This window comes from Myripristis murdjan, chromosome 1 (genome assembly GCF_902150065.1).
Source record: "Myripristis murdjan chromosome 1, fMyrMur1.1, whole genome shotgun sequence".
Lineage (NCBI taxonomy): Eukaryota > Metazoa > Chordata > Actinopteri > Holocentriformes > Holocentridae > Myripristis > Myripristis murdjan.
The window spans coordinates 28,716,183-28,724,758 of record NC_043980.1 but is presented as its reverse complement, the minus strand read 5'-3'; the positions used below and the strand labels follow the sequence as shown (position 1 = coordinate 28,724,758).

Here is an 8,576-nt window from a genome sequence, read left to right as displayed (position 1 = left end):
CTTCACAGAGGGGAGAAGAAACTCACATCGAGCTTCTGGTTTCTGTTGAGTTCCAACATGCTCGGATGCAAATGTTTACTTTGGGTGCGTCTTTTGGTATGTGTAACTCAGGGCTGTGCATTTTCAGAGTACATTGTGCCACTGAGGGCCAGGTGAATATTTTGTTTAGCAGCTCTGCCTCATGCATCTTGGTCAAACAGCAGTGAGAGTGAGGATTTTGTTGTTCTGTTTTTGTTTTGTCCAAGAGTGATTACAAGTTCTGTGTCCATGTGCAAATGCATGTATGACTCCAGTTTTAACCCTTTGGGATCGAGGTCTGATTTTTTTTATGTTTAACCCTTTGAAACCTCAGCAAACTGACTTGAGTTCTTTCAAAAAATATGGTGGGGAAAAAAGCAATGAGCAAATTAGCAAGAAATAAGCCAAAAATTTGCAAGAATTAAGTAAAAGGTAACAAGAAAATGATCTGGAAATTGAAAAAAGAGAGAGACAGAGAGAGAGAGAATGTAGGGGAAAAGTTGCCCAAGAAACTGTATTTATAATAATAATTTAAAACTATGTTACAGTTATATCAGTTATATTAGTATGCTGTTGCTGTTTCTGATTGTCTTTTTTTTTTTTTTTTTCAGGACTTTTTTTTTTCAGGTCATTTCCTTGTTTGTTTTTGTTTTTTACTTTTTATGTTACTTTTTCCTAATTTCTTTCAAATTTTCTTTTAAGTAATTTATTCTTAAGTTGCTCATTGCCTATTTCTCATGTTTTTAATACAAATAAAATTAAATCTGCTCAGGTCTCAAAGGGTGAAGTGTAATTGCGGGACACGCTTTGTATCACATGTTGAGTGTGAGACCTACAAAGAGTGCAAGGATAAGTCTGACGGTGGAAACATGTCGAATCCCAGCACAAGTCAGTCATCAGTGTGCATGAACAGTCGCTCCCTGCCTTTTGTCCTGGGTGCCCTTCTCTGATTGAAACTCCAAGCTCAGGTTTGTAAAGAGGCGCTGGCAGCACTGATCACCTGAGGAATCTGAAGGGCGTTCATCACACAGCTCTTCCACCAAGCTCTATGTTGGCACACACACCTTGTCTTTCCTCTACTTACCACAGCTGATCACCAGTCAGCAGTCGTCATTTAAGGCAACATAAATACTTTCATCCTCTTCAGAAAATCATAAAACTGTTGCCTCCAACTCTCGTCTAATCTGTGCTGTTTAAAAAAAAAAGTGAGGAATATTGTAAGAAGCAGCTATTTGGACCTGGGAAATGATTTTAAATCTCAGTTGAGATCTCTGTGACTTGACTAATTTTATTAACTGTAATTGACCCCCCCTGACTTTCAGCAGCCCGGTGCAGACTCACCTGGACATCTGAGGGACAAAAAGAGTTGAGAACTGACTTTTGTCCACAGATAGATAGATAGATAGATAGATAGATAGATAGATAGATAGATAGATAGAGTTTCATACCCAAAGGGAAATTCCAGTGTTGCCCCAGCAATTCACATAAATGACAAAAAATACACACATAACTTACAAAACATGCAGAGTGAGGTGTGTATGTAGCCTATTAATAACAAACTATATCTACAAATGCCATTATTATTGCTAGAGCAGTTCTACGTTTGGATGAGAATGAAAATTTCAGTCACCAAATACAATACAATACTTGATCTTTTATATAAACCTATTGAGATATACTGTAGAAATACTAAAGAGTGATAATAACACATTTTTCTAAGTTTCTTGAAAATAAAAAACTAGTCCATCTCGCTAAACAAATGAACTGGTGTTAGTTGGTTATTTGATATTCCAGAGTTGATCAGTTGTATGTTGTATTTCATTATATATGTGTAATATTTAGATTTCATTCCACAGTTTACAGGGAGTCAGCACAGACAAGACTGCCTGAAACAAGACGCTGCATGGGAGACGCTGCTCTTTTAGAGAACCGGCTGCAACTTTCAGAGTGTGTGTACCACTGATGTGAATATGTCATCACATGTCTAAGTGTGAGCTGAAGGTGTGGGGCAAGGTGTCATTTTGAGTGTGAGACTGAGTGTGAATCCATATGCGGATGCAAGTTAGTCCAGGTGTGAATCAGTGTGTGTGTGTGTCTGTCTGGGCACTTCTGCTGATACGTGTGTGTCTGTACACCTTGGCCTAGGACAAGAATGCAATGTTACCTAACTACGCACCAGCCACTACACACACACACACACACACACAGAAAGAAAGAGAGAGAGAGCAAGAGTGGCACTTTTATCCCAACTATGCGGTTGAATCAGCTGTTTTAGCATTAGCTGCTAACTCTGCAGATCAATGGCTCCCTGGCCTATTACTCATACTGGCCCTATTAGCATCTGCTATTAGCATCTCCTCATCAATACCATTGATCAAACTGCTGGGACACAGAGGAGACCTGGGCAGAGAGGAGAATGGGATATTAATCTGAGAAGACAGCCAACATCAGTCAAGTCTGATATTAGCGAACAATAGGACTCTGTTTCAAAGAGCGTGCCCTTCATAAATCACATGATGGTAGCCCGGCAGGAATCAGTGTCCAGCAGCACAACACAAACTATCTTATTATTATTTATCACATCTATACTTTGACTTTTACAATATTCATGTTCAGCTCTTTCATTATTGCCTTTGGTACCACTTTACAATAAGACTACCATTGTAAAGAGATTATAAATTGTTCATATAGGTTATTAACTGGGTGGTAAACACCTTATAAACCACTGATAAACTACTATAAACAAGTTATAATATAGTTTTCATACATCCATGCAGGCTCACTATTTGGCAAGATCAAGTTACTGCTGGCACTGCATCTATTCTGTCAAATCTCAGATCTTGCTAGTTGCCTATCTTAATTTATCTTGATCTTGCCAAATATAACTGTGTTATAACTTGTTTCTAATTGTTTATTAATGATTTATAAAGTGTTTCTCATCTAATTAATAACAAAACTGCAAACCCTTTGTAACGGTAGTCTTAATGTAAAGTGGAACCCTTTTCTTTTTTTTCCATCACACTAAACTGTGGTGAAACAGCTGCTCTGTGTTGTTTCTTGTGGCAGCGGCGCAGCTTCATCTGTCAGTTCCCCTCTCATCCTGTAGATGACAGTAGTGTGCTGATGACCTGACAGTCACTGAAGAGAGCGGCTCCCCACAGAGCGCTTGACTACAGTCCACTTTAGTGCCAAATCAGTTGCTGCAGCTCCGGTTCAGCCGCTGGTCTGGCCGGTCGTGATGTGAAGGTCGGCCTGAAGTGCTTGTGGTCGGCTGGTTGTGAATGTTCCTAATTAGCGAGCTGCTTCCCCTTCAGAGCCCATCACCTCCCAGATGCTCCAAGTGGCTGCAGGGCCATCGCTTAACAACAGTACCGCTCCTATTGTGTGTGTGTGTGTGTGTGTGTGTGTATGTGAGAGAGTGTGTGAGCATGCAAGGAAGTTGTGCTGTACACATGTAATTGCTTACTTTGCTTTCAGTAAGGAGCCAAGTAAGTCTGAGGATCAGGAGAGCAAACCACCAGCGAGCAGAGACACTCTGAGGCAAGTTGGTTGTTCTGTCTGTCACCTGCCACTGTGTGTGTGTGTGTGTGTGTGTGTGTGTGTGTGTGTGTGTGTGTGTGTGTGTGTGTGTGTGTGTGTGTGTGTGTGAGTGAGAGAGAGAGGGTGAGAGAGAGTGAGACAGAGAGAGAGAGAGAGAGAGAGAGAGAGAGTTTACTGCTCATTTCCACATTCTCTCTGAAAGGAAGCATATCTGCAGGGAGCAGAGGGCCAGGGCGCACGCACACATACATAAATGCACACACACACACACACACACACACACATACTAACACAACCTGGAGTTCCTGAAGAAGTGCTGCGTCAGCAAAGGGCTACTGTTTACATTCACACACACACACCCACACACCCACACACACACACACACACACACACACACACACACACACACACACACACACACACACACACACACACGCAGACAAACACTCACAGCATTTCTTCAGGCGTTCAGAGCAGCAAGGTGGTATGAATGGGAGGATTTCTGCTAGTCTGTCATAGAATTATTGCTCTTTTCTCATTCACTGAAAACCAAACTCTGTTCTCTCTCTCATCCAATGTTCTCTTTCCTTGTGTAGCACTGTGAAAAGTGCTACAAAAGCAATTTAGTTTCTACTGTGTCAAGCGTTCTTCCCATAAAATGTGGAGAAAAAATCTGTAAATGGGGTGAGATAATTTCTCTGGTGTCTGACGGAATTTCACTTGTGCCAATAACTTTCTTCATTAAAGTGACAATAACTTGAAATAAAGAAGATAATTCCCTGAGGATCGAGGTGACATCACAAGAAAATTCTTGAAACAAATAGATTTTATTGGACGCCAGTGAACGCCCACTGGAGATTTTTTCCCCCCGTTTGTTTAAAATACAGTAAAAGAAACTACAAGGCTCGCTACCACTATAACAAATGACTTAAGATGTCCTTGTTATTTTGAATTGTGTTCAACCACACCTAACTTTATAGTCCCTCTAAGCATTTTATGGGACCAGAGTGAAAATGGTGATGTTTAACAACTTGTATGACTTCTGAAAGTCACTACCCCCAAAAAGTAAGGCTTTATTAAGCCCCTGACACTGTGGTCAGCAGACGTCTGGCTCATCTTTTCTGCCTTCCATCCCAACACCTTTCTGTTCTCCATCTCTGCCTCTCGCCCCATATTCCAGTCTCATTCTCATCCTCGCTCTTTGTTCCTCTCTGCAGCTGCAGCCATCTTTTCACTCCAACATTCATCTTGCTTTCTCTCTTCTCCTCTGCCGGTTAATGCCAGCTGAACACAGACAAAAGCCGGCCGTGTCATCTCCCCAAGAGACAACCAGATCAAGAATGTGAGAGCCACTAGCCGGCACGTGTGCACACATACACACACACACACACACACACACATGCACACACACACGGAAGGCTGCACAAGGGGGACATTGGCTGAGAAATCCAAGCCAAAGAGGTGTAGAGGGAGAGGAAGTAGGAATGAGAGAGAGAACAAGAGGGAAGCAGAGAGAGAAAGAGAGAGAGAATGGCAGGCTCAGCTTGGCATTTAAACAGAGGATTTCCTCTCTGTACCTCGTCTTCCCTCCGCTCTCTATGTTTACATAAGGACAGACTACTTCACAAAGTATGTATGAGTGTGCACATAGGTGTGTGAGTGTGTGTGTGTGTGTGTGTTGGTGTTTCCATATGTATTGTAAACAACAGATTGTAACCATCATCTTCCTCAGGGGCCACGGGACAGTAACAGCGTCCATTCCTATTAAAGTTGTACCTCAAGATGAAGCTCCACACTGGGTCTTTGAGCTTTTAGGTGTGGATTGATGGCTCATTTAAAAACTGCTCGCTCTGTGGGTCCCATCGGTGGGCTGGTCATCACAAATACAATTCTGTCCACCTCAAGTCAAGAGACAGCAGCATGTCTCCTTCAGGACAGTTTGTCAAAGACCCTTAAAGTTATTCAAAGAGGGGAGTGCTTCTGAGGTAACGGTGTTTTGCAGCTCATTCCATGCCCAAGGTGCATAAAAGGAGAAAGCAGTTTTACCAAGCTCTGAGAGCACCCTGGGGACCATGTAATGGTGCAGCCATAAACCAACAGCATCTTGGGTTTGAATGTTTCACTCAATATAATGTAGCTGTAATGAACTGCAACCAGATGATACAGAATAAATACTGTCTGTGCTAAAATATGGGGGCAAAAAATCTGACTTTGAGGATATTTATGGGGAAAATTAAAGTGGAAATTGAATGGAAAAACAGAGTTAAAAGGGTTAAATGTCCATAGCCCTGTAAGATGACAATAAATGTGCAAAAGTTAAAGAGTGTGCGTGGGAACAGAACAGAACCATTCAACCTCAGGTGAACTTTGATAGACAAAAGGGATGAATTCTGTGGGGGGTATACCAGATAGACAATTTTTGAAGCTACTAAAATGGGATCCAAGCACTATCATCATCTGCTCTGTCATATTCTGCTGTGGTGTCAGCAGACTCCGTCTTCCTGTGGCATATTAGCCCAGGGTGATGGATCTCTCTCAGCAGCCCTTTGCTCCCTCTGGGGCAGTTTCATAAACCACTTAAGACACTATACTATCAGCTAGAGGCACGAAGGAAAACACACTACCTACTTTTTCTCACCTCACCACTGACTTATACAGGCCCTCTCCTCGTTTTCATTTCCTTCCTCTTTTGCATTTTCTCAATCCTTCTAATTGTCTTTCATCTGTTGTTTAAGCTTTTTCTCCTGGTTTCATTTTTTAGACAATGTGCCGTGAACAGCATCAGGAAAAGATAAGGAGGGATGTTGTGTGACATGTAAAGTCTGCAGCTGGATTTTAACCCTCAAGGGTCACTGGGAAAAAAAAAATCAACCGCAACAAGCCATTTAGTTTCACATTCAGTGTTAAAATCTTGTTTTTCTTCAATTGAGTGAAGTTATCTGCCAGTGTGATGAGATAATCTCACTTGCTCCCACTGCAACGCAACTTGTTTCCAGAATTTTCTTGAATCATGTGTCATTTTCTTGATACTGATGGGCCGTTCTGCCTCCTTCTGCCTTGTTTCAACATACCCTGTTCCAAGAAAAATTCCTCAAACAACTGCAAAGAAAAAAAGGAGGTTATCTTATCCCATTGGTAGATTTCTCAGCTGTTTTACATAAAACAAGATTTTAACAATGAATGTGAGATCAAATGACTTTTTAAGTTGGACATATTTTCGAGTGTGTCTTATGTTTTTATAATTCATAGATTATCAGCTCGCTTTGCAATATGAAGTTGGTGCACTTGACTCCTCCACTTATCCAGTTGGGATCATTTTAAGGAGTTCACTTCACTGTGATACCAGTTAAAGAAATTTAAAGTTAGGTAAGCACAGTTCAAGGATGCTGCATATAGAAATAATGGAAAGTGTGTGTATGTGTGTGTGTGTGTGTGTGTTTGTGTGCGTGCGTATCTTTACTTTTTTTGAGGAAAATGAGAAGCTAATAATAGTGCTCTATACCTGCAGACCACAGCATTTGGCGAGTCTCCTGGGTCTGCTGTTCAGATCAAGGGTTTCTCCTGAGTGTCTGTGTGTGTGTGTGTGTGTGTGTGTGTGTGGTTGGGGGGAAGGCTGGTCAGTGTGCTGGGTCAGAATGCTGGCGTGGTACTTTCTTAGAGTTTCAGAGACACACTGATCAATACATGCTTTAAATAGGGACACAAATACCCACACAGCATTAATCTCAATAGCTGGATCCTATTTAGGTAGGGAGCATTTTGCTGAATAGATTGGCTGGATGGTGAACACACAGATGTATAGTAAGTGGCTGGAGAGACCAAAACGCCACTCAGTGCCTTCCAACCTTTAATTAGCAATGAAAGCAGACCACTCAGGAGGGAAATCCAGGCTTTGGAACACACACACACACACACACACACACACATACAAGCATCTGGTACAGCAACAGAGGTCTTGCCACACAATGTTGTCCCATGTGTTTTGTAACCTATTAGACTGTCAATTGTATATTGGAACGAGAAGCTGGAGGTCTGCGCCATACTAAACAAACTCTTTGTATGCATGTGTTTGCATACGTGTGTATGTGTGTTTGTGTATGTGTGCACGCGTGTTTGTGTGCGCGCCCGTGCTGTTGCTTCCAGGGGATTTGTGTCCCGGCCTCGGGGCGTGTATAGTGGACAGCTTGCGGCTGGATTGATTGAGTGACGTCAGCGCGCCGCTACCTCTCCCCGAGGGCAGGATTAGTCGGGAGCAGCAGAGACAGCGCTCCGGTAATCTCCCGGTAATAATGGGGGAAACGGGCACGTTCGGAATGACAGGTACCTAGCGCCACCGGAGGCCCGGTGAGACTCAGACGGACCGTCCAGGCTTCCTGGGACACCGCGGGGCTCTTTGTGACACCGCCGGAAAGTGACAGGCGCCCAGCCGCAGGAGGCAGCAGGTAAGCAGAGCAGACGCAGGATGAAGCTGCCTGAGTCTCAGGAGGATTTACCTTGGCAAGGTGTTCACAGGGTGCTCCGCTCGTCTGTCAACAACTGCTGCTGTTTTATTTTTACTGCTTCACTGTGTGTGTGTGAGTGAGTTTGTGTGTGTGACGGGAGATTATTGTGCGCACTGAGTGCTGGCAGTGGCAACCCCTTAAACAGTGCAAAAATGAGAAAGGTCACCAACTTTTTCGTTGAAGTTGGCGGTAACTTAATGATGACTGGTGATAATTATCTTTCTCCTCTTTCTCAACGTGCTCGTGCCGAACCAGACGAACCCTGAGAAGCAGGGTGGGACATTCCTCGAGCTCTTGTTGTGGGTACCAGGGATGCAGGGGAGGACAGACCCACCTGAACCCGTTCACCCTCCGTTCAACACCGACGAGCAGACAGCAGCGCGTAGACATCACAGTAAGTGGAATTAAACGGGAAACTTAGATACTGGCCTACATAAATGTGAATAATCTTTATCAGATGTATGTATATTCATTTATTTTGCTCATTATTTTGAGGTGTAATAATAGTGATTTGCG

The 8,576-nt window shown here is 42.9% G+C and overlaps 1 protein-coding gene across 2 annotated transcripts in view; it reads left to right on the top strand.

The window, feature by feature from the left end:
• The first annotated feature begins 7,804 nt into the window (after window positions 1–7,804).
• tll1 (tolloid-like 1) overlaps window positions 7,805–8,576 on the top strand; it is a 51,227-nt gene continuing 50,455 nt past the window's right edge. For both annotated transcript variants that reach the window (XM_030056868.1, XM_030056876.1), the window contains exons 1-2: window positions 7,805–8,000; window positions 8,316–8,454. The gene's annotated coding sequence lies outside the window, so the exon portion shown is untranslated. The remainder of the gene's footprint in view (window positions 8,001–8,315; window positions 8,455–8,576) is intronic.